Genomic DNA, 17,765 nt, shown 5'->3' with positions numbered 1-17,765 from the left:
GTCACAGCTGACTTATGGGGAGCTCAGAGTTTTCAAGATGAGATGCTCAGAGGTGACTTGTCATTGCTTGGATGGTCTCCCATCCAAATACTAACCAGAGCTGACCCTGCGTAGCTACTGAGATCAGTCTGTTCTGGGCCATGAGGGCCAGAAGCAGCACAGTGGAAGGGCAGGGTCTGGCCAGGCCATTGGGACCTGTAAAGGCTTGTGACAGGCTGCAACCTCCATGCCCTGTTTGTTGGCCTATCATGGTAACAAGCAGATTGCTAGACCCCTGGTCTAATCCAGCACAGCTTTTCTTATAATTGTATACGAAGGAATGGGGAGAGATGATGGGATAAAAGGAGAGGCCACAATGGGCAGTTTGGGGGAGAAGGGGCAAGGAATGGGTGGGTGTATAGAAAATGAGGGAATGGAAAGGGCGGTGCACATGCCATAGATCTGTGCTACCGTGTATCAGTCCGTCTAGCCCCTCCACAGTGTGACACTCAGTACACTGCTGGTGATTCGTCTTTAGTTTGTGGATGTGAGCCCTTGACCCAGTCTGTGCTGTTGCCTGTTCTTGGGATGCTTCCAGTGGGATCAAGGTTGTGCAATCGTTTTGGCTTGTGTTGATGCCAAAGTCTGCTTCGGAAGATGCCAGAGATTTATTTCATATTGGAGCCCCACTGGGATGTGCCTGTAATTGACGGTGATTCAAATCAGACCGTGGTATGTAGTAATGACATAGAGCCTGCATATAATGGCCTTGCATTTATTGTGTTTTTCAGGCTGAATGGAGGTCACCTCTTTCAAGTAACCCATTCCTGGTCAGAAGGTCCCACTAGAATCCCGGTTTCTGGGGTGTAGTGATGATAAAATGGCCACACAAAAGGGGCCTTGATTTGTTTCTAGACATTCCAGGGGACATTCAGAGAATTAATCCCGTTAACCCAGATTATTTCTGGGACAGATTTGAAGGGGGGGATTCCATCCATTTTCCCCCAGGTCAAGAATAATTTACGTTGCCTGTGGATTAATGCACTTCTGGTGGACCCTGCTAATTATCAGTTAATTGCATAAAATGGAAAACCATTTAAACATTTGAAAGTGGTGTTAATTGCTGCTGGACGCAAAGCCATTCAGTCTGTGAAATGTAATCCTTGTCTGCAAACCTGGTGTCTGGTCAGCTGAATGCATTCCCTCTTACATGAAAAATGATTATAGGACTCCATTCATATGTTGATTGTTTTCATCATTCGTTCCCCATCCTTCAATCTGAACAATTCAATCAATTGGTCCTTGGGGACACGGTGCCTTGTAATCCACCCTTGCCAGCTGCTGTTGCTGCTGCCACTGCTGCCCTCCTCTTTTGACATGGCTGGGGTTTCCCTGCTACGGCATGGTAGAAATTATCATAAGCTGCATTCTTTGCCCGTGCTTCACCCGTGCAGCAGACAATGAGCACTGACTTCAAGGAGATTAATTGGCAACGGAGCTCCATGTTTCATGTCAATGTAAAATATTTGTTCTGTGGCAGAAGTTCCTTTGTTCTGGACATTGTCCCAGTCCCCAAGACCACAACACCTCCCCCTCCACACCCTGTAATTCCATACTTTTACAAGCACACAAAATTTCTTTGCACCAATAATGCATCTAAATCCACCCAATCAGCTAAAAAGAAAAAGAGTTGGTTCTTATATGCCGCTTTTCTCTATCTGAAGAAGTCTCAAAGCGGCTTACAGTTGCCTTCCCTTTCCTCTCCCCACCTGGAAAGGGGTCTCTGCACCTTGGACCATTTTGCAGAAGGCCTATCCATGGCTAGGTGTGGCTTTGCTCAGCCCAGTAGCATCACATCACAACGTAACAAGTGACACCCCTTGCTGAAGTCTCCTCCCCACTTTGGCATCGGTGAAAGCCAGGATTCCTGCTCAGTCACCCTGCACTGGGATCCCTTATGAAGCAGCTGTTATACCTCCCAACAGGCGATGGTCCCTTCCTGCACTGCTGTTGATGGGTCACAAGCAGTTGTTTCCTGACACTCAAGCAGGACTTCATTGATTCACCACTGGTTGGGACTCATCTGCTCTGGCAGTCAACAGCTGATCCATGCCATTGGCACCTCTCAAGGATGCCCCAAATCAAGGTGTGCCATTACTGGTTCATATTCTCCCTTTTGTGATAAAATGTCTGAGCTAAAGTTTTTATGCAGTTTCCACCAACAACAGTTTAGAAAAACTAAGTTTACGCACTGGAGGTTTCATGCTAGGCTGCAGGCTGGAGTTTTAGTCGTGGCAGGTTGCCCCACCTCTTCCTGCACCCACACGGGGGAGCATTTGGCCCGGTGCACCTCATCCACCCGATTTGTGCATCTGCACAGGAGCCGGGGCAGTGAAGTTCCCAGTGCATAAACGGTCTAAGAGATGTCCAGGAGACACCTGGGTTTGGCAGCAGGGCTACAAATCCACAGAATGTTTTTGAAACCTTACCAAGAAATGATGGCTCGCTATTTTCCTTGGTGTATATTAAAGTGAATAAATATATACCTAAAAATGTAATGTGTGAAGTTGAGGTCCCATTGATGTGGTTGCCTTTCCTACTTTTTCGATTTTAGCATCCGCATACTCTCTGCACTCCCGCCCCCCCCCCCCCCCGTTGAAAATAATTGTGTTTAATGTAAATATATCAACCGGTGGACTAAACAGAATTTATTTTCATATATATCAGTAGAAGTGGAAAAGGCCCCACCTGGGGACCTTGTGCCTTCAGTGTTGTTGTTCTACACGCCATGACTAAAACAAGCATCTTGCCTTTTGCATCTCATCCAGTTATTTCTGGCAGCAGCTGGTCTACTGCCAACTTCAACTGGAGGATGGGATATAGTTCTGATGTGCAAGCTTTGCATAGGCAGCTGAAGTCTGGACTTGGCATCCCTGTGGGAGCTGAGAGACTGGTAAAGGACACAGAACTGGGAAGAGCCTATTCCGATTGCTCTAAAGTCCATCTAAACAATTCATCTAAATGACCACCAGAGCGTGCTAACGGTCTGTTCTTAATGCCTGGCTGAGTCACAGGGCCTTGCAGATTCTTCTATTCAGAATGTGCCAGAGCTAGAGGTAGATTTGCTTCAAAGGGGCCTTTTATCCCTATGCAGTGAAACTAGCCAGAAGGTTTTATGGTGCATTGGTATGTTGTCCTCTTTGGGAATGTTTATTTTGCAGCCAAAGCAAAGACCACCTTTTCAAATTAACAATAGATGGCTATAAATCTTGCTCTGTTTCCTAGCAACTAACACAATAAAAACCCAAAGGTTAGAAAGGGGGAGGATGTTTAGAAATACCTATGGTGTGTGTACATAATGGCAGGTTTCTCATTAAAGTTAGGGAAACTGGGGGGGACAAAGGGGGATGAAGTGGGGAAAATGAACAAATTATGATAGTTAACAGAAGATGGCCACGATGCTCAAGCTGTGGCAGAAGATCCGGGGCATGTAAAAGTATCTGCTCATATGATACTCAGATGGCTGACAATTGCCTTGCCACCTTAAGCAGTGGAGTAGCCTTGTGATGCATACACCTGGTAGACTGATATGGTCATCCGGTTGACATTGTTTGCATATTCAGGGGGCGGGGGAACCAAATAAAACAAACTATACTAAAGCAAGTAGGATGATATCAGACCCTTACCATGGAAAATGAAGCTATCATCTACTACAGCCTGTATTCTCTTGCTCTGAGCAGGTCAGAGAACTAGATGTGTACCACACTAAAGGTAAGCTCTTTCAAATCGATAGAGAGACTTCACTTGCTTACAAACAGCCAGAGGAACATACACAATCCTGCCCCCAAAGTAAGATCACTAACACATACTGAAATGGTAAGATATGCAGTATTAATTTTAAACCTAATTGCAGGGGGCATCTCACTTTCTTCTCCATACACTTATTTCTTCTTTCCCTCATGGAAGCTCCTACATCACCTTTCCCGACCACCTTCTCTCCTTCTGACCCACCAAGCAATATATCTTTTATGTGCCACCCTATCTTTCACTATATTATATATTTAATTTATACCCCACTTTTCTCCACAATTTAAACCCAAGCAGGCTACACAGCAACCCAGTGAGGTAAATTAGGCTGAGAGTATATGACTGGCCCAATGTCACCCAGTGAGTTGCCATGGCAGAGGGGGGCTTCAGACCTACATCTCCAAGAAACTCTAACCACTACACTACACTAGCTTTCACATGGTGGCTGCTGTTGAATAATAGCAGGCAGCTAGGATGAATCATGGACTACGCATATAATAAGTTGCTATCAAGCCTGGCATTGATGGGTCTTCCCTCAAAGGCCAAAAAAGCCCTGGTTAGGGCCCTATTTCCACCCACAGCCTTTTCTTGACAGAAACAAAGGCTTGAAGGTTAGCAATACAATGGTGATTGCCTAGCAACAGCAGCCACTGAGGACGTTCATTTTTTTAAACATACAGGCACTGCTTATATTATTTTGGGGATGTCTAACTTCTAATATATTTATTTGCGTGTGTTTCACATTTTTCTACAAAACTGGTTCTTTTTTCAGGTTTAAAGAAAGATGTGTGTTGTCCAGATGGCTCCAAATGCTGGATTTAAGTATCCGCAGATGGGGCCACATTGTGAATTAGACATACTTACAAGCGGGGGACACACAAAGACTTTAGAGGGGTGTCTCCTTTTTCCCTCCACAACTATTTTTTCTCTTCTCTGAAAGTTCCCATAGCCTCTTCGCTTTTCCTGCCTCCTTCTCTCCTCTCCTCCCCTCCCCTTCCCACCCACCCGCCAACCTATCATTATCTCCCCCCATCTTCACCAGTCTTCAGTTTCTCCTCCTTCCTTCCCCCTGGAAGCCTCTCCCTGGAAAAAGTCTGGCTTACTAGCCACAATCTTGGTACAGATAATGTACAATATAATAGAAGCAGTACAGCTAAAGGTTTTAAAAATATCTGGATACTGTGCTTTGGCTTTACTTCCCTGGTCACCAAAACATAGCCCAAATTACAAGACGCTTTTAAACCTATGCTCCACTATGTTTTAAGAGTCCCACAGAAAAGAAACTTCAGGAGAAGATGCTTCTTGACTTAGCCTTAGGGTATGGATTGAGCATGCCAATGGCTGGGAAAATACTTTTGGATAATCATGGGGACTAGGGATGAGCATGAGCTGGGAGAAGGCAGTTCAGTTCTTGGTGTGCCCTGTTCACGAACCACAGATTGTCACGAAGAAGAGTTGGCTTTTATACCCTGCTTTTGACTTCTCAGAGTCTCAAAGCAGCTTATAACCACCTTCCCTTTCTTTCTCCACAATAGGCACTCTGTGAGGTAGGGTGAGGCTAAGAGAGACCTGATATTACAGCTCAGTCAGAACAGCTTTATCAGGGCTGTGACAAGCCCAAGGTCAACCAGCTGGCTGCATGTGGAGAAGCAGGGAATCAAACCCCACTTGCCAGATTAGAAGCTGCTGGTCTTAGCCATTAATCCACGCTGGCTTTTTTAGCCATTTTATGAGTCAGTTCATTATTATTATTATTATTATTATTATTATTATTATTATTATTATTATTATTATTATTATTATTATTATTATTATTATTATTATTATTATTATTATTATTATTATTCGATTTATTGCCCGCCACTCCCTTGTGGCTCGTGGCGGGTTACAACAGTATAAAACCCCATAAAATCCATTAAAATCCAATTGACACATCTGCAATTAATAAGCTGCCTGGCAAGAGCGGCTAATCGACTACCCATTCCCCCACTAGCAGGTGGAGAGAGGATACTGATGGTACCCATCTCTAATCCCAATCCTCAGGTCCCGGGGGGGCATAGATGTTAAGCCTGGTCTCAACTGTAAACCTGGCGGAAGAGCTCCGTCTTGCAGGCCCTGCGGAACGATGGAAGGTCCCGCAGGGCCCGCAGCTCTCCCAGGAGCTCATTCCACCAGGCAGGGGCCAGGACCGAAAAGGCCCTGGCCCTGGTTGAGGCCAGGCGTGCTTCTCTAGGGCCGGGAATGACCAACAGATTTTCTCCCGCAGAACGTAAGGCTCTGCGGGGGGCATAGGGCGATAAGTGGTCCCTCAGGTATGTGGGTCCCAACTCACGTAAAGCCTTGAAGGTTAAAACCAAAACCTTGAACCGGATCCGGGCAGCAATTGGCAACCAGTGTAGCTGCCTCAGCACTGGCTGGATATGGGCCCTCCAAGGTGTTCCAGTTAGGACCCTAGCAGCTGCATTCTGCACTAGCTGAAGTTTCCGGATCAAGGACAAGGAAAGGCCCGCGTAGAGCGAGTTACAGAAATCTATTCTGGAGGTGACCGTTGCATGGATCACCATGGCCAGGTGTTTGGGGGACAGGTAGGGCGCTAGTAGTCGCGCCTGGCGAAGCTGGAAAAATGCCTGGCCTGCTACTCTTTTGACCTGCGCCTCCAAGGTCAGGGAGGCGTCAATGATCACACCCAAATTCCTGGCCTGGGACGCGATGGTAATGTGCGTCCCTCCCAGGGTGGGTAAACGCGCTTCCTGTTCCCGCCCCCTACGTCCCAGCCACAGGACCTCCGTCTTGGAGGGGTTGAGTTTCAGGCGACTCTGCTCGAACCATTCTGTCACCGCTTCCAAACATCTAGCAAATGGTTCCGGGGGAGAGTCCGGGCGACCGTCCATGAGGAGATAGAGCTGGGTGTCATCAGCGTACTGGTGGCAACCCAGCCCAAAACTCCGCACCAGCTGGGCCAGAGGGCGCATAAAGACGTTAAATAATGTGGGGGAGAGGACCGTGCCCTGTGGGACTCCACATGGAAGTCTGTAGGAGCGCGAGAGCTCATCCCCCACTGCTACCCTCTGGGTCCGGTCCTGGAGAAAGGAGCGTATCCAGCGTAAAGCTGTGCCCCGTATCCCCGTTTCGGCGAGGCGGTGGACCAACAATTCGTGGTCCACAGTGTCAAAAGCGGCCGACAGGTCCAGAAGAACCAACACTGCCGACCCGCCCCTATCCAGCTGGCGGCGGAGATCATCCAACAGGGCGACCAACACCGTCTCCACCCCGTGGCCAGGTCGGAAACCAGACTGATATGGATCGAGTGCCGAAGTTTCTTCCAAGAATGCCAGGAGCTGGTCTGCCACGGCCCTTTCAACCACCTTGCCCAGGAACGCCAAGTGCGATACCGGGCGGTAGCTGTCTGGGTCCCGCGGATCCAGCATGGGTCTTTTCAGGAGAGGGTGAACCACTGCCTCCTTCAGCTGCTCAGGGAACTCCCCGGAATCCAGGGAGAGATTGACAATATCCCTGAGCTGGCCTCCTATCCTCTGGCCACCTCCCTTAAGAAGCCATGACGGACAGGGGTCAAGGTGGCACGTGGTCGCCCTGAACGAACCTAGCAACTTGTCCACTTCGGGTAAGGCAGTAGAATGAACCAAGATAACATGGGATCTCCAGATTCCTCTACTTGCCTTCCATGTTTGGTGAGAAGTGGATTTACAGGATCCAAGTTAGCCCACTCCCCCCCCCCCCCAAAAAGAGCCTGCTTATCATTTTCTCAGAAAGTTACAAACAAGACTTGGTGCAGCGTGAACTGGCCAAAATTTGTGACCAACTCTAGTTTGTGAGCTGATTCATGCCCATCCCTAATCAGAACTGCAATAGATACATGAGGAAGGAGACTACTGCCTCTCTAATACGAGTAGGGTCTCTAATCCTACTCATATCTGGAAAAGGAACTATGACTCTCCTGGTGTAGGGGGGGCCAGCTTGGTATAGTAGTTAAGAGCGGCAGCTTCTACTCTGGCAAACTGGGTTTGATTTCCTACTCCTCCATCTGACTTTGGACTAGTCATAGTCCTCATAGTGCTGTTTTCACAGAGCAGACCTGTCAGAGTTCTCTCAGCCTCACCTACCTCGCAGGGTGTCAGTTGTGGGGAGAGAAAGGGAAGGCGATTGGAAGCTACTTTGAGACTCCTTTGAGCAGTGAAAAGCAGGGTATAAAACCCAATTCTTCCTCTTCTTATACCCTAAAAATTCTGTTGGTCTCTAAGTTGCCACTGGACTCAAATCTATATTTCTCTCTAAAGAGTCTTTAAAGTTTAAAGGCTCTTTAAAATGTGGAGCTGGAAGGCCCAGGCAACAGTATGATGACAGAGTTGCCAACTACCTGGAAAAGTAGTTTCCTGTCTTGTTGTCCTGATGGGATGTTATTTACCAGATGTTATTTACTTCTCTTCCATGAAAAACTTCAACTGCCATTTCCCATACATATCAAGCTTCTATTAAAGGCATTTTTGTTCTCTTAGAGAACTCTAGATTCTGTTCCCTGTCCAGTTCAAGATGCTGGTTCTTCTTTAATGTCTGCCCTTGTTCCTTTTAATGTGAAGTTGGGTTAACTTAAGATCACATGTGAAACACCATTTTCCCCCCTCCATGTTCCCCTTCTATAGAAGAAGAAGAAGAAGAAGAAGAAGAAGAAGAAGAAGAAGAAGAAGAAGAGTTGATTCTTATATGCCGCTTTTCCCTACCCGAAGGAGGCTCAAAGCAGCTTACAGTCGCCTTCCCATTCCTCTCCTATACAACATGGGAGGGAAAGATAACAACATTCCCTTCTCACACCACACTGCTCCTGGTCAGAACTAGATAACCAACTTCCAGTTATCCTAACATGCTAGCCAGGGGTGGGTAGCCTCAGAATTCTGCAGCCTTCCACAGTTATGCTATGGTGCAAATTTCTCACTTGATTCCTCTGAGCGCCAAGCTTATATTATTCATTCATTGTAAACCCTTACGGACCTTCCTGCTGACTAAGTGCTTAGCAGTAAATTTAGCACATAGCAGAATGGTTCCACATGGAATCTCAGTCTGTCTCCCATCCTGCTTCACTGGTAACAGAATCTATATGTATGCAATGTATTTTCATTGGTATCTTTTGGAACAGAGTCCGGGGTATAAACAACTGTGTAATACCCTCTCTGGAATAACAAAGCACAAGGTTATTACCCCATATAAGATCTATTATAATAAAGAATTACTGTAACTACGTGTTGAGTGTAATAGGATACCTGCACATCTGGCAGTGAGGGATAGACATTGAACTCTCCTCCAAGTTCCTCCAGTTGGATTGCTTTTTCAGAGTTATTTTCTGCAAAGTAGGAACATTCAAAAGACTATCATGCTCATGCCAAGACTTGAGAAGAAGGAAGGATTTGGTATGCGTATGTTGGTGTGAGCGACTCAGCATACCTGGACATGGGGGGGGAGGGTGTATAGGTGTCATCTCCTTCGTCTTGACCTGGGAGCTGCCTTCTGACCCTGCATATCTCTGACTGCATATCTCCTCTCACATCTTCTACATGGCCTTCCATGGAGACACATGTCTCTCAGGACTTTCCAGTACATTCAACGCTCTCGTAATCCCACACACATAATGCCAAATAAGCAGGTAGGGAATGTGATAAAGTCCTCATTAGATTAGACTTTCCTCTCTCCTTTCAACAGCAACCTGAATGTGAACAGGATCTATGTGAATAAATGGAACTTCACCTTCTTTTTTGCAACATACTTCTTAGGAGATTTATTTACTGCACTCAGTAGCATGCTTCTATGACCAGGCAAAACTCTGGGATATTTGATTATTAACCCAATACTGCAAATGTGGGGGGGGGTTATTCTCATTAGAAAGATAAGTATTTCAATGAACATGCATTTGATCAACTATTCAGTGGTCAATAATTTCCAACCATTTATCAGAGCCTCTTGCTTGGCAGAACCTTGTTAGCAATTTGCCAGGCTTCTGAAGGCTGCAATTTGCAAGATTTGTGTGAGTCCATGTTGCCTCTTTCTGTTCTGTTTGTAAGTGGGTGCCTAATGATAGATTCTGAGAAGTCAAAATTGCTGGATTTATTGTTCCCTGTATCCCTGGTGCTCATGTAACATCTCTTTATCAGGTTGGGCAACCTTAGGTAGGCTTTGGATCAAAGCAGACAGTCATTGTCACAAAGGATCTTACCAACTATATTTAAAAGAGCATTTTTATTTTAATTTTATTTATTTATTTGATTTCTATACCACCCTTCCATATGGCTCAGGGTGGTTTACATACAACATCATGGGGGATACATGGAACGAATTAACATATAACATAGTCAAATACAACAACAATAATCTAGCAGTGGTTCTAAATAATGCAATTTCAGTTATCTTAACAATACAACAAGAACAGGAACTTAGCTAAGACCCTTAGAGAGATCATGCTGTTTCAGACCAAGGAGATGATGTCTGAGGGGGACCTGTGGTCGGTCTCAGGCAAATGCCTGGTGGAGGAGCTTCCTTTTGCAGGCCCTGCAGAATTGTGGGAATTCAGGCAGAGCCCTGATCTCTTCAAGAAGCTTGTTCCACCAGGTGGGGGCCAGGACAGAAAAAGCTCTGGCCCTCATTGAGGACCGCCATGCTTCTTTGGGGCCACAGATCACCAGGGATTTGAGCCATGGTCCAAATCAGGACCACGTGGGGAAGGGAGAGTTAACCTTTCTACCCTGACATTTCATTTGTCTGCCTTTTTCTTTTAAAAGACTACTAAGAGCACAAGGGATGGGGGGTGACTGATTAGCAAAATCATGCTATCTGGATTGGGGAAGTATACACCTGGAACTTTAAAAGAAGCAGAAGGAATCTGGTATCTCCATTAAATCTAATTTAGTTTGCTGCTGGAAACGGTGTTTTGCAAATGAACATCACTGAGGAAACACATGTCTTGGAAGGGGTATACTTAAAGGACCAACTTTGTCCCAAATTATTATTCTGATGGATTGATACAGATTTCTAAGGAGCTGCTTCAAATGCTCTTCTTCAGGTAACTTCAGATTAGGCAGATGCTAAACCAGCCTGTCTCCTAACAGGTGTCAGAACATATACCACAGGGTTTATAGCAGCTGCACTAGTTTTTCAATCCCAGCAAGAAAAGTGGATTCTATGAATAAAGTACATAAAATAAATCCTGATACTTAAGTAAGGCTTAAGGTAACTCTAGTATCTCTAGCAGGTCTGGGGGAAATGTTCTGTCTCTTTAACAGAAGTTTAATTAATAGAAATAGGTGAGGGAAGCTTTTAATAGCATGCACGTGAATAGCATCTCCTGGTAAATAACCTATAAAGCTTTTATCAAATGGGCAGGACTTTCCCCCCCAGGTCTGTTGGCAAACTTAGTTGGCTGAGTTTCAACCAGTGACTTTCATGTCTGCCTGGAGATTTGCATCCCAATCTCTCCAGCCCAGCCCAAACATAAACACTGTGTACTATGTCTTTAGGAATAATTAAGAAACATAATTCTGTATATATGTGTGTGTGTTCACAAAATTAAATTTCTTAATTATTCCTAGAGACATAGCACACAGCATTTTTACTTGGGCAGGGCTAGGCAGAACAGCTAACAAAGGCATTTGATATAAACTGAAGGTGGAGCTACATATTTTTGCTAACATCTTGGCGAGAGAAAAATGTCCTGCCCCTTTACCAGAGGCTGAAAGTGTGGACAGTGGATGCATTTCATGGCATATAGGTCAGTAATATCGCCTGATAAATAGCATCCCATTAAGCTTTCATTAAGGGGACAGGGCAATTAACTTTTTCTCTGGAAGCCTGGCAGTCCTAGACATGGGAATTCCACGACTGGAGTTCCAAACCCATCCATCATTTCAATATATATCCCGCCACTCTCTGTGGACTCGTGGCAGGTTACATAAAACCAAATAAGAACCCCAATAAAACAGTCATAATCCCTAAAACCATAAAAACACAAGAGGAGGCATAACCTCCATTTCTCCCCCATTCTACAGTCAATCATCACAGAGTAGATGTTCACAGAATGGTATCACATTGGCTGGAGGAGGGGCTGTAGTTGTTCCTGGTCCCTGCCTCCACCAAAGACCTTGCGGAAGAGCTCCATTTTGCAGGCCCTGCAGAACTGAGAAAGTTCCATTAGGGCCCTCAGTTCCTCTGTGAGCTCATTCCACCAGGTTGGGGCCAGGACTGAAAAAGACCTGGCCCGGATTGAGGCCAGGCGTGCTTCTCTGGGGCCAGAGACCACAAGCAGATTAGCACCCACAGAGCAAAGAATCCTGCGGGGAGCATAAGGAGACAAGTAGTCCATCAGATAGGCAGGGCCCAAGCTATGGATGGCCTTAAAGGTTAGTACCAAAACCATAAATCTGATCCAGGTCACAATGGGCAACCAATGCAACTGCCTCAGCATAGGCTGGATGTGTGCCCTCCAAGGTGTACCAGTGAGGACCCTAGCAGCTGCATTTTGCACCAGCTGTAATTTTCTAGGTCAAAGACATGGGCAGGGCCACATAGAGCGAGTTACAGAAGTCTAATCTGGAGGTGACCGTTGCATGGATCACCGTGGCTAGACAGTCCGACACAGGTAGGATGCTAATAGCCTCACCTGGTGAAGATGGAAAAATGCTATGCAGGCTACACCTGTGACCTTAGCCTCCATAGAAAAGGAGGTATCCCAAATCACCTCCAAATTTCTGGCCAAGGGTGGGGTATTAAGCTGCGCCCCAGCCAGAGTTGGTAAACATGCCTCCTGTCCAGCCTCCTTTCTGCCCAGCCACAGGACCTCCATCTTGGAGGGGTTGAGTTTCAGGTGATTCTGCTCTAACCATCGAGCAACCGCTTCCAAACATCTAATGAATGTTTCTGGGGAGTAATCTGGGTGACCCTCCATGGGGAGATAGAGCTGGGTATCATCCTCATATTGGTGACATAACTCCAGACCAGCTGGACCAGAGGGGGCATAAAGATGTTGAATGATGAGGGGGAGAGTACCACCCCGTGGGACCCCACAAAGGGAGTTGATAGGGAAGTGATAACTCCTCACTCACAGCCGTCCTCTGTGTCCAGTTCCGGAGAAAGGAGCACAGCCATTGAAAAGCTGTCCCCCGGATCCTGGCCCTGGCGAGGCGGTGGATCATCAACTCGTGGTCAACTATGTCAAATGCAGCCAACAGACTGAGTAATCTTTAAACAGCCCGTGGCGCCACGGGCGCCACGGACTGTATAATTCGTTAAGCCCCCTAGAGGTGGGCTTTGTCCGTGATGAGGAAGGGTCCGGGTTGGACCCTTCCTCACAACAGACAATCGGAGGGACCAATCAGCAGGCGCAAAGCGCCTGCCGATTGGTCCCTCCGATTCCCAGGCTGAGCAACTGCGAGCCGCGCGCAGCGCGGCTCGCAGTTGCTCCCGGTCTGACGCTGCGGGAGGCGCGAAGCGCCTCGCGCAGCGTCAGACCGCCGCCCGAGGGAACCCCCAGCAGTCGCGCGAAGCGCGGCTGCTGGGGATTCCCTCCTTGCCGGTCTGACACTGCGGGAGGCGCGAAGCGCCTCGCGCAGCGTCAGACCGCCGCCCGAGGGAACCCCCAGCAGTCGCGCGAAGCGCGGCTGCTGGGGATTCCCTCCTTGCCGGTCTGACACTGCGGGAGGCGCGAAGCGCCTCGCGCAGCGTCAGACCGCCGCCCGAGGGAACCCCCAGCAGTCGCGCGAAGCGCGGCTGCTGGGGATTCCCTCCTTGCCGGTCTGACACTGCGGGAGGCGCGAAGCGCCTCGCGCAGCGTCAGACCGCCGCCCGAGGGAACCCCCAGCAGTCGCGCGAAGCGCGGCTGCTGGGGATTCCCTCCTTGCCGGTCTGACGCTGCGGGAGGCGTGAAGCGCCTCGCGCAGCGTCAGACCGCCGCACAAGGCAACCCCCCTTTCAAAACCCCTTTTTATAAAGGGGCTTTGAAACTAGTATGAATATAATTGAACCACCTCGATCCAGCTGGTGCCAGAGATCATCCAACAAGGAGACCAGCACTGTATCCACCCCATGGTCAGGAATCCAGACTGGTATGAGTCGAGCCCTGAAGTTTCATCCAAGCATGCTAGGAGCTGGTCCGCCACAGCCCTCTCAACCACCTTGCCCAGGAACGCCAAAAGTGACACTGGGCAATAGCTGGCCAGATTCCATGGGTCTAGCAATGTTTTATTTTTGGATAAGGGATAGACCACCACTTCCTTTAGCACCCCTGGGAACTCCCCAGCAGGCAGGGAGAGATTGACAATTTCTCCCAGAGGGCCTCCTATCCACTGGTCCCTTGTTTTGAGCAACCAAGATGGATAGGGATCAAGGGGGCAGGGGGTCATTCTCACTGACCCCAGCAACTGTCCACTTTGGGTTCTGAGAGTTTAGCCCTAAAGGACAGCAGTGGGGAGGCATGGAGGCAACAATATGCATCAGGGTGATGGTGCTGGGGAAGGGAAGAAAAACTATTTTCCTGCTACCCAGGACACAGTTTCTGTGATTGAAATAAAGCTCCTCCCTGTGCTGTATTTTCTCCTCTAATCTTTAAAGCCACTCAGTTGCGGGGGATACATTTCTCATCAGATAAATGCCACAGGAGGAAGCCCTGTTCCTTTCCCTAGTGCCACAGCTCCAATCCATAATATCTTCCCACAGCAGTACTTTAGGACCACAGAACACATCTGGAGTGCTAATCACAACACTCAACCCTGAACGGCCCTTGATAATTGTTCAGCATCACATGCTAGATCCCATTTATTCCAGCTAGAGGGAAAGGTCGATACACTCAGCAGTTTGGAGATGATGAGCACATAGTAAGGTTGGGTTATTTTACAGTGCTCTTCACCACCTCTTTATTACTGGACAATGTCTGGTGTCACATTCTTCCCTCTCCTCCTGGGGAATAACTGGAGATTGTAGGATTTCCTTCCTTGACTGTTCTCAAGAAAGGGTGGGGGGAACCAAGGACCTTAGCACAGCTTCTGTCAGCAATACTTTATGGCTGGGGATCCTGATCCAAGCCTGAATTAATCCAATGGATGATTCCAAGCTATTCCATTATGGAGAGGGAAGAAAAATAAACCCTCTTATCGAGTCTTCCATGCGTCATCTCCCCTCCCACACACTCACCTTAGTCATCTGCAATAAACAGCTCACGGAAAGCTTTCTTTCATTTTCTGACCAAATACACAAATACTCATAATTTTTAAGAATCAATGTGATACCTGTCTTCAAGATTTAAAAGGAAGGAAGGTCTCCGGTCCGAGCTTAAAATCTAAATGTCTTGTTGGAAACACTCCATTCCCTGTGAAGAAAAGCTTCTGTGGACCTGCTCTGTATATCTCCACTTTCACAAGCATTGCAGGGGACCTGCCATTTTCTCCAGTGACACGCCAAGACTGTGGAAATCCCCCACTCCTTAGAGAAACTTCGCCCCTCAAATCAAATCCCTCATCTTTTAGACACCAACAAATCCTCCTCTCTCTCTCTCTCTTTGCCAAATCTTGGTTAATTTCACCCTCTTCCCTGCCATGCTTAAAAAAAAATATTGTTGTAGAATTTGAGAGCTACTTGGACTGGGATTGGGAAAAGCTGGATCTAAATGGTAACTCTGCCATGAAGCTGATTTGTGATCTCAGGCCAATCTAATCCAGCTCAGATGGTTGTGCTGAAAATGGGAAAGGTGTTTGTGTGTGTGTGTGGGGGGGGGGGGGAGCTGCATTCTGAATTCCATAGAGGAAGAGCAGACTAAAAAAGTCAAAGGTATCATTCATTAATTATTATAAGCATTGCTGCCTTTAGACTTTAAGATCTGCAGATCAAAATCTGCTATTGATCCCTGGCCCCAAGGAGATCAAATTGGTCTCAATCAGGGGCAGGGTCTTTTCTGCCTGGTGGAAGACCCTGTCAAATGAGATCAGAGCCCTGTGTTTACAAAACAGAGCTGTTTTGTCAGTGCTGGCGTTCCTGAAGGAAACCCACCAAATTAAACTAAATTTATTTCAGCTAAAGGGTCATATGGCCCTCCCCTTGCCCTTCTTGCATGATAGAGAAAATCAGGCAATAGTTTGTAATAGTTTAATGTTTTTAATTAACAAATTTAACTAAATTTTATATTGTACTTTATCCTATTTATGTATTTTATTTTGTTGAGTCACCAGAAAGAGGGCAGGTAATAAATTCAAATATAAATAATTATGCTTTTGCTGGTGGGTTTTTTTTTTTTTTTGCTTCTATGAAGTTTTATTAATCTTTAATAGAATTGCTTTTATTGACTGTTACAAGCTGCCTTTTTACAAGAATCCCAAGGCCTCTTTCAATCTTAGTCAATGCAGACTCCATCAGCATATAATTTTTAAAAATTCATTCCCATATACATCACTTTGCATTCACCCACATTAAACATCATTTGCCATATTGTTGTCCACTCATGCAATTTAGGATCCTCCTGTTAAACTCATCACAATCTGTCTTCGTTTTCACGATTCAGAATAATTTGGTATCATCTGCATACCTGCCTACTACACTGCTAAGCCCCAGTTCCATATTATTTATGGAATAGCAGTGATCCTAGGCTAGCACCAATCCTTGCAGACCCCATTACTCATCTCCCTTCATTACGAGAAACCTCCATTTGTTCTCATGTCTCATGCTCCTCACATGCATTCTTGTGTCATATTAACTAGGATCTATGCAAATAGAGCTATTTCTCATCAGTCCTTTCCATCATTGTGGCAGCACACTATTTGGCTACCGTGCTTAGGCATTGTTCCTCCGAAGAAAGCCCAACCCATATAAGACATTATCTGAGCCAATGTAGGAATCATTCTATAGACATTTATCACATGGTAATGTTACACACAAGAAACATATATAATAACATAAAACACAGAAGCAAGTTGATACAATGGGTATGTAGACTGATTGGCCACCCCCCTCCCCTAAATACTAGTATCTAAATTTTCAACCTACTCAATCAGAGATGGGGAGAGGACAAAGAGTTCTATCACATCTGCCTGGAAAGCACAACGCTCACTTTCCTGTGACAGATGGAAAACAATTTGATGGGCAGCACCACAATTACATTCAGGACCTGGTATTTTGCCCTATTTAAACAACAGATCTGCAGAACTGCCATGTCTGTTTGTGTTCTATTAGCCATCTTCCATACATGACAAGTCAAATTCTGCGGGCCTCTTGTTGGTATGATGGATTTCAGATGGAACTGTTTGCTTCCATGTTTACAACCATTCATTCCCTAGATCAAAATTTTATGATTGCAAGATTCGTGCAGATCTTATTGCTGGGGGTCAGGATCTTAGTCTGGATAGGTCCAAGTCAGCCATGTCTTTGTGGGTGAGCAACTTTTTGTTTTCAATGATCTTTCTATATTCATAAAGTGCATATTGTGTTCAGAGATGTGGGAGATAGATGTGGTGCAATGTGGCTAGCCAATGCACCGGAATGGGTTTAATACATCCACTGATGGTTCTCATTGTGGTACTGAGTTGGACATCAAGTTTGCAGATGTGGAGGCTGATGGCCCATAGTGAAGCACCGTATTCCACAGTACTATACACCAATCCCAAAGCTGAGCATCGAAGTGTTGTAGCAGATGCACACCTAGTTGTACCACATAATTTTTGGAAAATGTTATTTCACATGCATATTTTTGCTGCAATGCTAGTATGATGCTACTTATAGCTCAAGGTCCTGCCCAGAATAATGCCAAGGCTGTGTTTGTGGATAAGTCAGATGCCATCAAGCTAGATATTAAGTTCACAGTTGGCATGATTGTTATTGAGATAGAAACAGGAGCATTCTGTTTTTCTTGACCTTGGGATATGTTGCCATTTATGGTAGTATTTCCTCAGTCTTTTCAATTGATTTGTACATTACTACAGTCACCATGTGATCAGCATAAACTT

Source organism: Paroedura picta, chromosome 3 (genome assembly GCF_049243985.1).
Source record: "Paroedura picta isolate Pp20150507F chromosome 3, Ppicta_v3.0, whole genome shotgun sequence".
NCBI lineage: Eukaryota > Metazoa > Chordata > Lepidosauria > Squamata > Gekkonidae > Paroedura > Paroedura picta.
This window is presented reverse-complemented; position numbering follows the sequence as displayed.